Source organism: Dermacentor variabilis, chromosome 6 (genome assembly GCF_050947875.1).
Source record: "Dermacentor variabilis isolate Ectoservices chromosome 6, ASM5094787v1, whole genome shotgun sequence".
Classification (NCBI taxonomy): domain Eukaryota; kingdom Metazoa; phylum Arthropoda; class Arachnida; order Ixodida; family Ixodidae; genus Dermacentor; species Dermacentor variabilis.
This window is the reverse complement of record NC_134573.1, coordinates 102,281,205-102,290,641: the sequence shown is the minus strand read 5'-3', so window position 1 is coordinate 102,290,641 and position 9,437 is coordinate 102,281,205.

Genomic DNA, 9,437 nt, shown 5'->3' with positions numbered 1-9,437 from the left:
TCTACTACTGTACCCGCTTGTTTGTATGAGAGATTATACCTCATATTACTTTCTTCTAGCGTCCTCTCCATCCTCACCAAGTACAGCCTAAACAGCAGTGGGGATAAAGGGCACCCCTGTCACAGTCCCTTGTTGATATTAACTTCCTCCTCGCTCTTCATCCCTTATCATTCAACACAAAACGCATTTTGTATGTAAATCTCTCTCAAAAGCTGTGTAAAAACGTCGCCTCAGCCGTCCCCGTCGAGAATATCCCACAGAATTTTGCAGTATACATTGTCATACGCTCCTGTAACGTCTAAAAAAGCCACCGATAATGGTGTCCTTTCTACCCTGGATATTGCAGAACACGGAGTAATGAAAAATAAGTTATCATCCAGGCGCGTATCTATTCTGAAGCCATTCTGAAGTTCTCCCAAAATGCCATTATTCTCTCCCTATGCTAGCAGCTTTAATTTAATTGCCTGCATTGCTAACCTGTATATTACCAATGCAGAGATCAACGCTCAATATGATAGAATTTTTCCCCCTTACCTTTATAAATTAATTTCATTCTACTTTATCGTCAACTGTCTGGTATTCGTCTATCTTTTAAAGTTTTTCCTACTGCTTTCAGCAGAGATTCCTTACTTTTTGATCCTGGTTCATTATTAAGCCTAACGGGAAACTCGTCAAGCCCTGGGGCTGCGCGCTTAGAAATTTCCTCTTCGGCTTTCTTCCACTTGAAATTTGTCAGCACGAGCTCCTTTTCCATCTGGATCTCTTCTTCCTCTTTGTTTTCCTCGAATAAAACCTCGTCATTGCCTTGGAAAGATTCCGCTGTTATTTTTCAAATCTAATTTAATGCCGCGGTCCCTTCCAGTATATATGTTTCCATCTTCGTCTAGGATATGTTGTATTGTTCCAGACTTCCTGCCTAATAAGTTCATGTGGCTCCAGATTATTCCATGTGTTGCCTTTCTTTTCTCAAGTATCTTACAGCCAATGTTCACTTTCACCTTTTATATTAGCTTGAACCAGTATTTAACCATGGATTTTTTTCTGCCGGTACATTTCTCATTTTCTGGCTACTTCATCCTGCGGCAACTGCACTTTTTTGCCTAACTGTGTTCGCGGGATGCTTTGTCGTTCGGTGATCGCTTCTGGTATCTCCCTGTTCCGCCAGCTTTGCGGTTTCTTTTTTTCTTTCCAACGAACTTGCTGCTTCTCTTTTCATATTTTTGCCGTTAAAACACTTAGAAGCTCACTATGTTCCCACTCTTTGCTTGGCCATTTGGCAAGTTCTTCCTCGACTTTTGTAATTATATTATTTGTTCAGCGTTCAAATTTGGACCTGCCATTTTACGCTCCTTGCTTTCTTTCTCAACTACATATCCTATTTTCAAAATGATGCCTTTATGGTCACTTCCTATGCTGCTGTACCCATTCTAGTCAATGACCATTTCTCTCAACTTATCATGAATTATTTCATTCATCAGACAGTAGTCAATGGTCGATTGCCGATTTCCCACTTCCCACAAGGCCTGCCCGTCACACTTAGGCCACCAATTCACATAACTAGGTTATGTTACTCCCAGATATCTAGCTTTGACTTCTCGTTGTTGTCGGTATAGCCACATAGATCCTGTATGTGGGCGTTCATGTCACATAATATGATAATTTCGGCATCATTCCCGAAACCCTTGATATCAGCATTTAGGCATTCGACTAACTATTGATTCTTCTTTTTGCGATTATTTCCAGTCCACGAATACGTTACGCCCAACCAAGTTTTGTTTCCACTCATTGTATGTGATAAGCAAAAATACTCCTGACATTTTGAATTCATTATTTTCTATTTGGCTCCCTGATGGAAGAGCATTCCGACTCCCCCTTCTTTTTTTCCGATTTATTTCTGTTGCACTCTTCCCTTACATAATTCTCATTCACTGGAAGTTCCTCCGAGTATCTAAGGTGCATTTCTGTCACCGCATACACTCCTATTTGTTCGCTATTTACTTGCTCCTCAATCTCTGCCCACTTTTCCTTTCTTCTGCCGCCCTGCATGTTTATGTAGCCTATTGAATGGCGAGCTTTCTTTCTTGCTTTCCTCCTTTTTCTGTTATCGGCGGCGATGGTCTTCTGAGGTTCCCCTGGGGAACCTTCTTCATTACTATCTACTCTGGCCTCCTGAGTGTCCGCGGACCCCCTAAAAAAGCAATAGTGCGACCACAAGTCACCAGCCCACTTCTCGTCCAAGCCTGTGATTGAAGTGGATCCTGTCTCGTTGGAAACAACCACACCTTCTCACTTCCCTGTTTACTTCTATGACTTCGAAACCTTTCTCTCAGCTTATCGTCCATATAGCCTCATTAGCATCCACTACAGCGCTTTGTACGTTACTGTCACTGTAGACACCACGATCTGCACCTGAGGGGACAGCTCGCGCAAGTCATCTGCCCCCTTCACCAAGCGCTGGGCTAGTCCTATCCCTTTTATGTTTGGCACGTCATTTATCGCACTTGCTACTAGGACAAGGTTGTGCCTGTGAGCATTTTCCGCGAGCTTCGCTTTGGCTCGCTCCATAGCGGCGCCCAATGCTCGCCCTACAAATGTCCCTACCGCCACTCTTTCATTGCATTCCACCCTCTCCACAATTGCTTCTGAGCACCTAGCCAAGTTTGAGTCGCCGGCAATAATCACCCTTTCACTCTCTCCTACTGCCAAGGTCTCTCTCTGCTCCCCTTGGCTTCTCTTAGCATGGATGGATGGATGGTCGCTATCAGCGTCCTCTTTGGAACGGGGCAATGGATAGATGAATAAATGGAAGGTAGGAGCGCCCCCTTTGAAACGGGGTGATGGTAGTTGCCACCATGCTCAGCTTTTTATTTTTGTTTAACTGTGTTGGAATTTATTAAAATTCGCCATTTTCTTTAAATACGTCTTCCTACACTTTCGCTCTTTGTCACCTCTCTGCTTTTGAGCCTCCAATCTTCCAATCGCCTTTTGCTAATTTCCACCTCATATTTATTTACATGACTACTGTTATCTCTAAACCCTAGGGCCTCAGAAAGCGTGATTGTGCCCGCATCGACGTCGTGATGGATACTGACACATGTACTTGTCTTTATTGGGCGACACGTTTTGCCGCCTAACAAATGTTATCGCACAGCGCGGGACGCGCCTGCGTGTATCCGAAGTTTCTGGAAAGTTATCGATGCTTCTATCCGCTGTCTGTTGTCGCCGAACCTTGTGTTATCTGATTTCATCGCTTGACACGAATGGTGTAGAACTTTGTAGAAGGCATGCGGGTCCCAACGGTTAATCTGGAACATTCGATGACTGATCTATAAAAGCCGACGCGCTTGACCCGCTGATAGATTTCCGACGATCGCCGACCGTGTTCGCCGCTATCGTTGTGCTATAAGTGTAGCCTGTTTTTGTGGGCACAGGTTCGCCCAATAAAAGCTAGTTTTGTATTCCACCGTATTGCTGCTTTCTTCACCGGCACTACCACGTGACATCTGGTGGAGGTGCTTGCGCGTTCATGTACCGAACGCCCCTGACAAGCCGTAATTCAAGCCCGGACCGCAAAGACAATACCAGCGCCGTCCCGGAACATCGAGCAAGCCATCGTCTTCAACAGCTGCCCCCGGAGCACGGACTCCTACCTGAGACCAAGAAGATTGTGTCCAAGGCAACTCCAATGGCAGCCCCAGCGTCCCCCATCGTGCTGCAGCAGCCCAGGGAACCACCGACGTTCCGGGGTTCCACATTTGAGGACCCGGAAAGCTGGCTGGAAACGCTGGAAACGTATGAGAGGGTCGCTACGTTTAACAGCTGGGCAAGCGACGACAAGCTGCGACATGTTTATTTCGCATTGGAGGACGCCGCCAGGACGTGGTTCGAGAATCGAGAAGCCACCTTGACGACGTGGGACCTGTTCCGAAGCGGCTTTCTGCAAATTTACAAGCGTCGTGCGAAAAGAGCGAGCCCAAGCTCTACTGGAGACCAGAGCGCAGCTGCCGAATGAGACGATCGCGATCTTCACTGAGGAAATGAACCATCTGTTCCGCCACGCCGACCCGGAAATGTCCGAGGAGAAGAAAGTCCGCCTGCTGATGCGTGGTGTAAAGGAGGAGAGAGAGTAAAACATCTTTATTAATAATATCTGAATGGCGAGAGCAGTGTGGGAGGAACCCTCAGTCCAGGGTCCCTAAGATGATTCCGGCGATGTTTCGAGCCCGCTGTATCACTGCTCGGAGGACCTCGGGAGGTCCGTCGCGGAGGGCATCGTCCCACAGCTTTTGTTGCGTAGGGGGTGAAGGAGAGTTGGCAAGGGAGGAAATAGGTTTGCAGTGCACTCAATCGTGACGTGGAAGATTGTGGGCGAGCTGCCACAGCCAGGGCAACGATCTGCATAACAGTGTGGGTAGAATTTATTGAGAGAGACAAGATTAGGTAAAGTTGCGGTTTGTAACTGGCGTAATGCCACTGCTTCCTCCCGCGAGAAGGACGGCGGTGGTGCGGCGTGGGTGCGACGAATGCGTGTATAATGACGGAGTATGTCTTTATAACGGAGCAAGGGATCCCCCCACTCTGAACTAGTCGCCTCACCACGCCGAGTCGCCCGGAGGGAAATTTCTCGGGCAACCGCATGTGCGCGTTCGTTACCCGGCAGCGAGGTATGACCAGGAGTCCAGAGTAAGTGGATGCGGGGAGGTGTGGTTAGTGTATTTTGCGGGATCTGAGAATTTGGTGCGCCGCTCTCGGGATGCCATGTCCTGATAGGAACGCCCGGCATGCCTGTTGCGAGTCCGTCAATATATACACTTCCTCAGGAACACGGATGGCGTATCGAATTGCAAGAGCAACACCGAGAATTTCTCCGTAAGCGGCATTTGTTCCGCGCATTGCAGCAGTCTCTCTCAGGGATTCGGTGCCATCCAAAACTACCGAGGTATAGACCTCTTGAGTGCGTGATGTGTCTGTGTATAAAGTGTGTGTTTCCGGGATGTTTGCAAGCATGCGGCCCATGTATCGTACACGGGCTTTGCGCCGCCCTTTGTCATGCTCGGGGTGCATATTACGTGGCAATGGATGAATACTTAGTGCTTGGCGTATCGCTGACGACAAGATCGTTGGACGGGTTTCAGACTGAAGGGGTGGGACAGAGTATCCTAGCCGTGTGAGAAGATGGCGGCCAGTAGGAGTTAGTAGGAGGCGCTGGCGATGGCTGACCCAATGTGCCTCTAGCAGCTCGCCTAGTGTGTTATGTGTCCCTAAGTTAAGGAGACGGTGTGTGGAAGTATAGTTCGGGAGGCCATGGGCCAGCTTCGTCGCTTTGCGAATCATTGCGTCTATGCGAAGTTGTTGCGCTTGGGTCAACCGCTGAAATGGGAGATGGTATGTAAGGCGGCTGATCACGCATGCCTCCACCAAGCGCAGCAGGTCCTCTTCTCGAAGGCCCGAGCGCCTGTTGGAGACCCTCCGGATCATGACCAGAATTTGCTCAATCTGTCTGGATAGAAGGGAAACAGTGTAGTTTGACCTGCCATCCGCTTGGATGTGTAGGCCGAGGATACGAGCAAGATTAACCTGTGGTATCGGTGTGCCATCCACGTGCACAGTGATAGGGAGAGTAGAGGAACGGCTCCGGGGGCGAATGATTATGAGCTCCGACTTTTCCAGAGCACATCTTAAGCCGCATTTTCTCGCGTACTCGGAAACTGTATCGACTGCTTGCTGCAGTCGGTCCTGGATGGCTCCGTCGGAACCCCGTGTCGACCAGATAGTAATGTCGTCCGCATAAATAGCGTGGGCGACATCAGGGATCTGTTCGAGTAGTCGGGGGAGCCCTGCGAGCGCGATATTGAATAAAGTAGGGGAAAGAACTGAGCCCTGGGGTGTCCCACGTCCTACAAGGCGAATCGTACCGGATCGATGCGGTCCCATTCCTACGGTGGCCGTGCGATCTCGAAGAAATGCGCGGATATGGTTGTGCATACCAATTCCACAGTGTGAATGTGCAACATTGCGAAGGATGAGGTCATGTTCAACATTATCGAATGCCCCTTTTAGGTCTAAGGCTATGAGTGCTCTCGTTTGGGCGGACGACGGAGGTCCTATGACCTCGTCCCGCAATTGTGAAATCACAATTGTAAAAGCACAATTGTAAAAGCGCAATTGTAAAAGCATATCCGAATTGAGAGTTAGAAAAGAATGATTTTTCTTCGAGGAAGGGCTGCAGACGCCGCAAGAGTACATGCTCCATGAGCTTACCAATGCAGGTTGTTAGGGAGATGGGTCGTAAGTTTTCAACCTTAACAGGCTTGCACGGTTTGGGGATCAGTGTGATGTCGGCGTGTCGCCATGCTTGGGGAAGTATGCCCTTGCGCCAGCAATCATTGAAGATATGGGTGAGGTGGTTAATATTCGAGTCACTGAGGTTGCGAAGGGTGGCGAATCGGATGTGGTCGGCTCCCGGTGCCGTGTTGCGGCGTAGGTCTTGTAGGACCACCCGCACCTCATCAGATGTGATGTCCGCATCTAGCAATTCGTTCGCCTCGCCTACATAAGGATAGTCAGGGTACTGCGGCGGCGGGCCTGTGGGTATGAAATGCTTCTCTAGCTCTCTGAGGAGTGTCGAGACATCGTCCCTGTACTCGTGCATTAGGATGTGCAGCTGCTGAAATGTTTTTCCCTTTGTTGTGGTGGGATCTGTGAGTGAGCGAAGAATAGACCACGTTTTTGCTGTGCTCAATGTGCCTGAGAGGCGATCGCAAAATCCTCGCCAGTTATTCCTCGTAAGGATCTCTGCATACTCCTGAGATTCCCGTGTAATTTGATCTATACGTTTCATAAGTTTGCGGTTGAGGCGTTGTCGTTTCCATCGTCGCGTCAACCCTCTGCGGGCGTTCCAAAGATGAAGTAAATGCGGGTCTATGTCTGGTGTCTCGGTTGTGGTGCGCAGTGTGCTCGTGGTGGCCTCTAGAGCTTGTGCGAGAGAGTCAAGCCAGCGTTCGTACCCTTGGAGCTCAGGTGGGTCCTGGCGACGTTCCCTGAATTTCGCCCAAGCCGTTATACGCACATTTCGCTCGGGCCTGCGCGCACACCGTAATGACAAGGTGGTCGCCACAATGTAGTGGTCACTACCAAGGTGCTCCTCTAAAGGCCCGTGCGCAACGACTCGGCCAGTATTGCGCACGAAGGTAAGGTCAGGGCAGGTGTCACGAGATACGCTGTTGCCCATCCGAGTGGGGTGCTCTGGGTCGGTAAGGAATGTGTATCTCATGTTACAGATGGCATTCCATAAGCGGGTCCCTTTAGCCTGCGATTTAGCGTAACCCCATGCAGTATGCCGGCCACCACACAAACCCGTCCAAACCTACCAAATTCTGTTAGTAGGTGCTGAAAACAGTGCGTTCGCGAACGGGGGGAACTGTATGCATTGTGTATAAACAGACTCCCGGCATCTCTTCGCACTTTTGCTATGAGAGACTGTTCGTGCTTTTCCGTGTACATCTGCCCTTTGTTTATCCATACCCCGAGATATTTGTATTCGGCCACTGGGTGTATTGCTTGGCCTTGTACTGTAAGCTCCTGATCAGTTGTATCATTGAAAAACATCCCACCAGACTTAGCTGCGCTAAATGTGAAATCTAGACTGTCTCCTTCGTCTCCACAATAATTAACCAGAGTTTGTAAATCTTCCTGGCCATCTGCTAACAGTACAATATCGTCCGCATACATGAAACCCGGTAGTCGTTGCTCAACAACCTTTCCGGTTAATCTGTACGGCAGATTATACCGTAGATTGCTTCCTTGTAGCCTTCTTTCCATACTTATCATATAAAGCATGAACAGTAGCGGTGATAGAGGACAACCTTGCCTTAATCCTTTGTGTACCTCGACAGTTGTCGTACTCTTAATTCCTTCCCATGTTATTTCAACATTATTTTCTCGATATATTTCCTGTAGGAAATCAATTACCTCATGACCGATACCTTACTCTTTTAATATTTTCCACAGGAGCTCCATGTTCACGTTGTCGTATGCGCCGCTTATGTCAAGGAAGGCTAAATAATACTATAATACTAAATACTATTTTCCGCCTTAGCTATTTCTATGGACTGGGTAAGCGCTAACATGCTATCACTTCTGAACCCGTTCTGAAGTTCTCCGAGTATTCTATTACATTCTACCCTTGACTGCATTTTTTTATTTCACTGCCTGCATCGCCAGCCTATATATAACTGATGCTATTTTAATTGGTCGGGAGGATTTTATTTTCGTCTTATCGCCTTTCTCTTTAAAAATCAAATTAATTTTACTCTGTTTCCAGCCGTTCCGAATTTGCTTATTTATTCTGACTGCCTCCAATGCTTTAATCAGCGTTTCCTTGTTTCTTGGGCCAACTTCATTAACGAACCTAATTGGAATTTCGTCTATCCCTCCGGACGTACATTTTGGAACATTTGTTTCCGCCTTTTTCCTGTTAAGATTGGTCAGTTCTAAGCTGTTTTCTACTCTGCTATCCCGTGTTGCTCCATAATTTGGGGCGATTCCCCTATCATCTTTTTTTTAAATGACTCATCTATAACTGAACTAATGTAGTTCACAGCGTCATCTCCCTCTCAAAGTTTTCCCTCGGCATCGTGAATCTGTTCCTGCTTTCTGTGATTCGCTTTACCCAGATAGCTTATACGGTTCCAGAATTTTCTTCACCCCCCTTTAGTTGCATCGCGAACTTCAGCCAGCCAGCGATCAGAGGACTGCTTTATTTTAGCCTGGACGAGGACCTGCACTTGTTGTTTGTTTTGTCGATAAGATTCCCATTTTTGGCCTATTTCCTTTTCAGATAACTGCGCCCTCTTTGCTTCTCTGTGTTCCCGTGATGCCAACCGTCGTTGTTCGATGGCCTCCCTAATTTGCTTATTCCACCAACTTCGTGTGTTCCTCTTTCCTTTCCAGCGCTCCCAAGCCACCAGAAGGTGAGCGCCACCTGGTGGTGTTGCAATAAACCCAGTGGCACATGCGGCAAGACCATCATAGCAGCAGCACCCGGAAAGTCGGGAGAAGAGGCGCAGAAAGCTTCGCTTTAAAAGAAACTTCATGGTAGGTTCGAGTGCTCGATCGGATTGCACGCACGCACATATGGCGGTTCCTCACTTTGGCTGATGACATCAGAAATGTACGACACATACATTTGTCGTTCCCAGTGACGACATGTACATATTTTTATCATCCCAAAATGCTGTTTCTGGCGGCGTTACTAGTGCTACTCCTCCACGTAGTGCCAACATGTGTTGAGAGCATGCAAAGAAAACGAAAAAAAAATTACTTTCGGTTGTTGATACAAGAATGTATGCGAGAACGTAAATACTGGTGCGATAATCAACAGCAGCTGTATGGCTTCTTTATGCTTCTGCGTGCATGCGAAAACACCAAATGTGTTT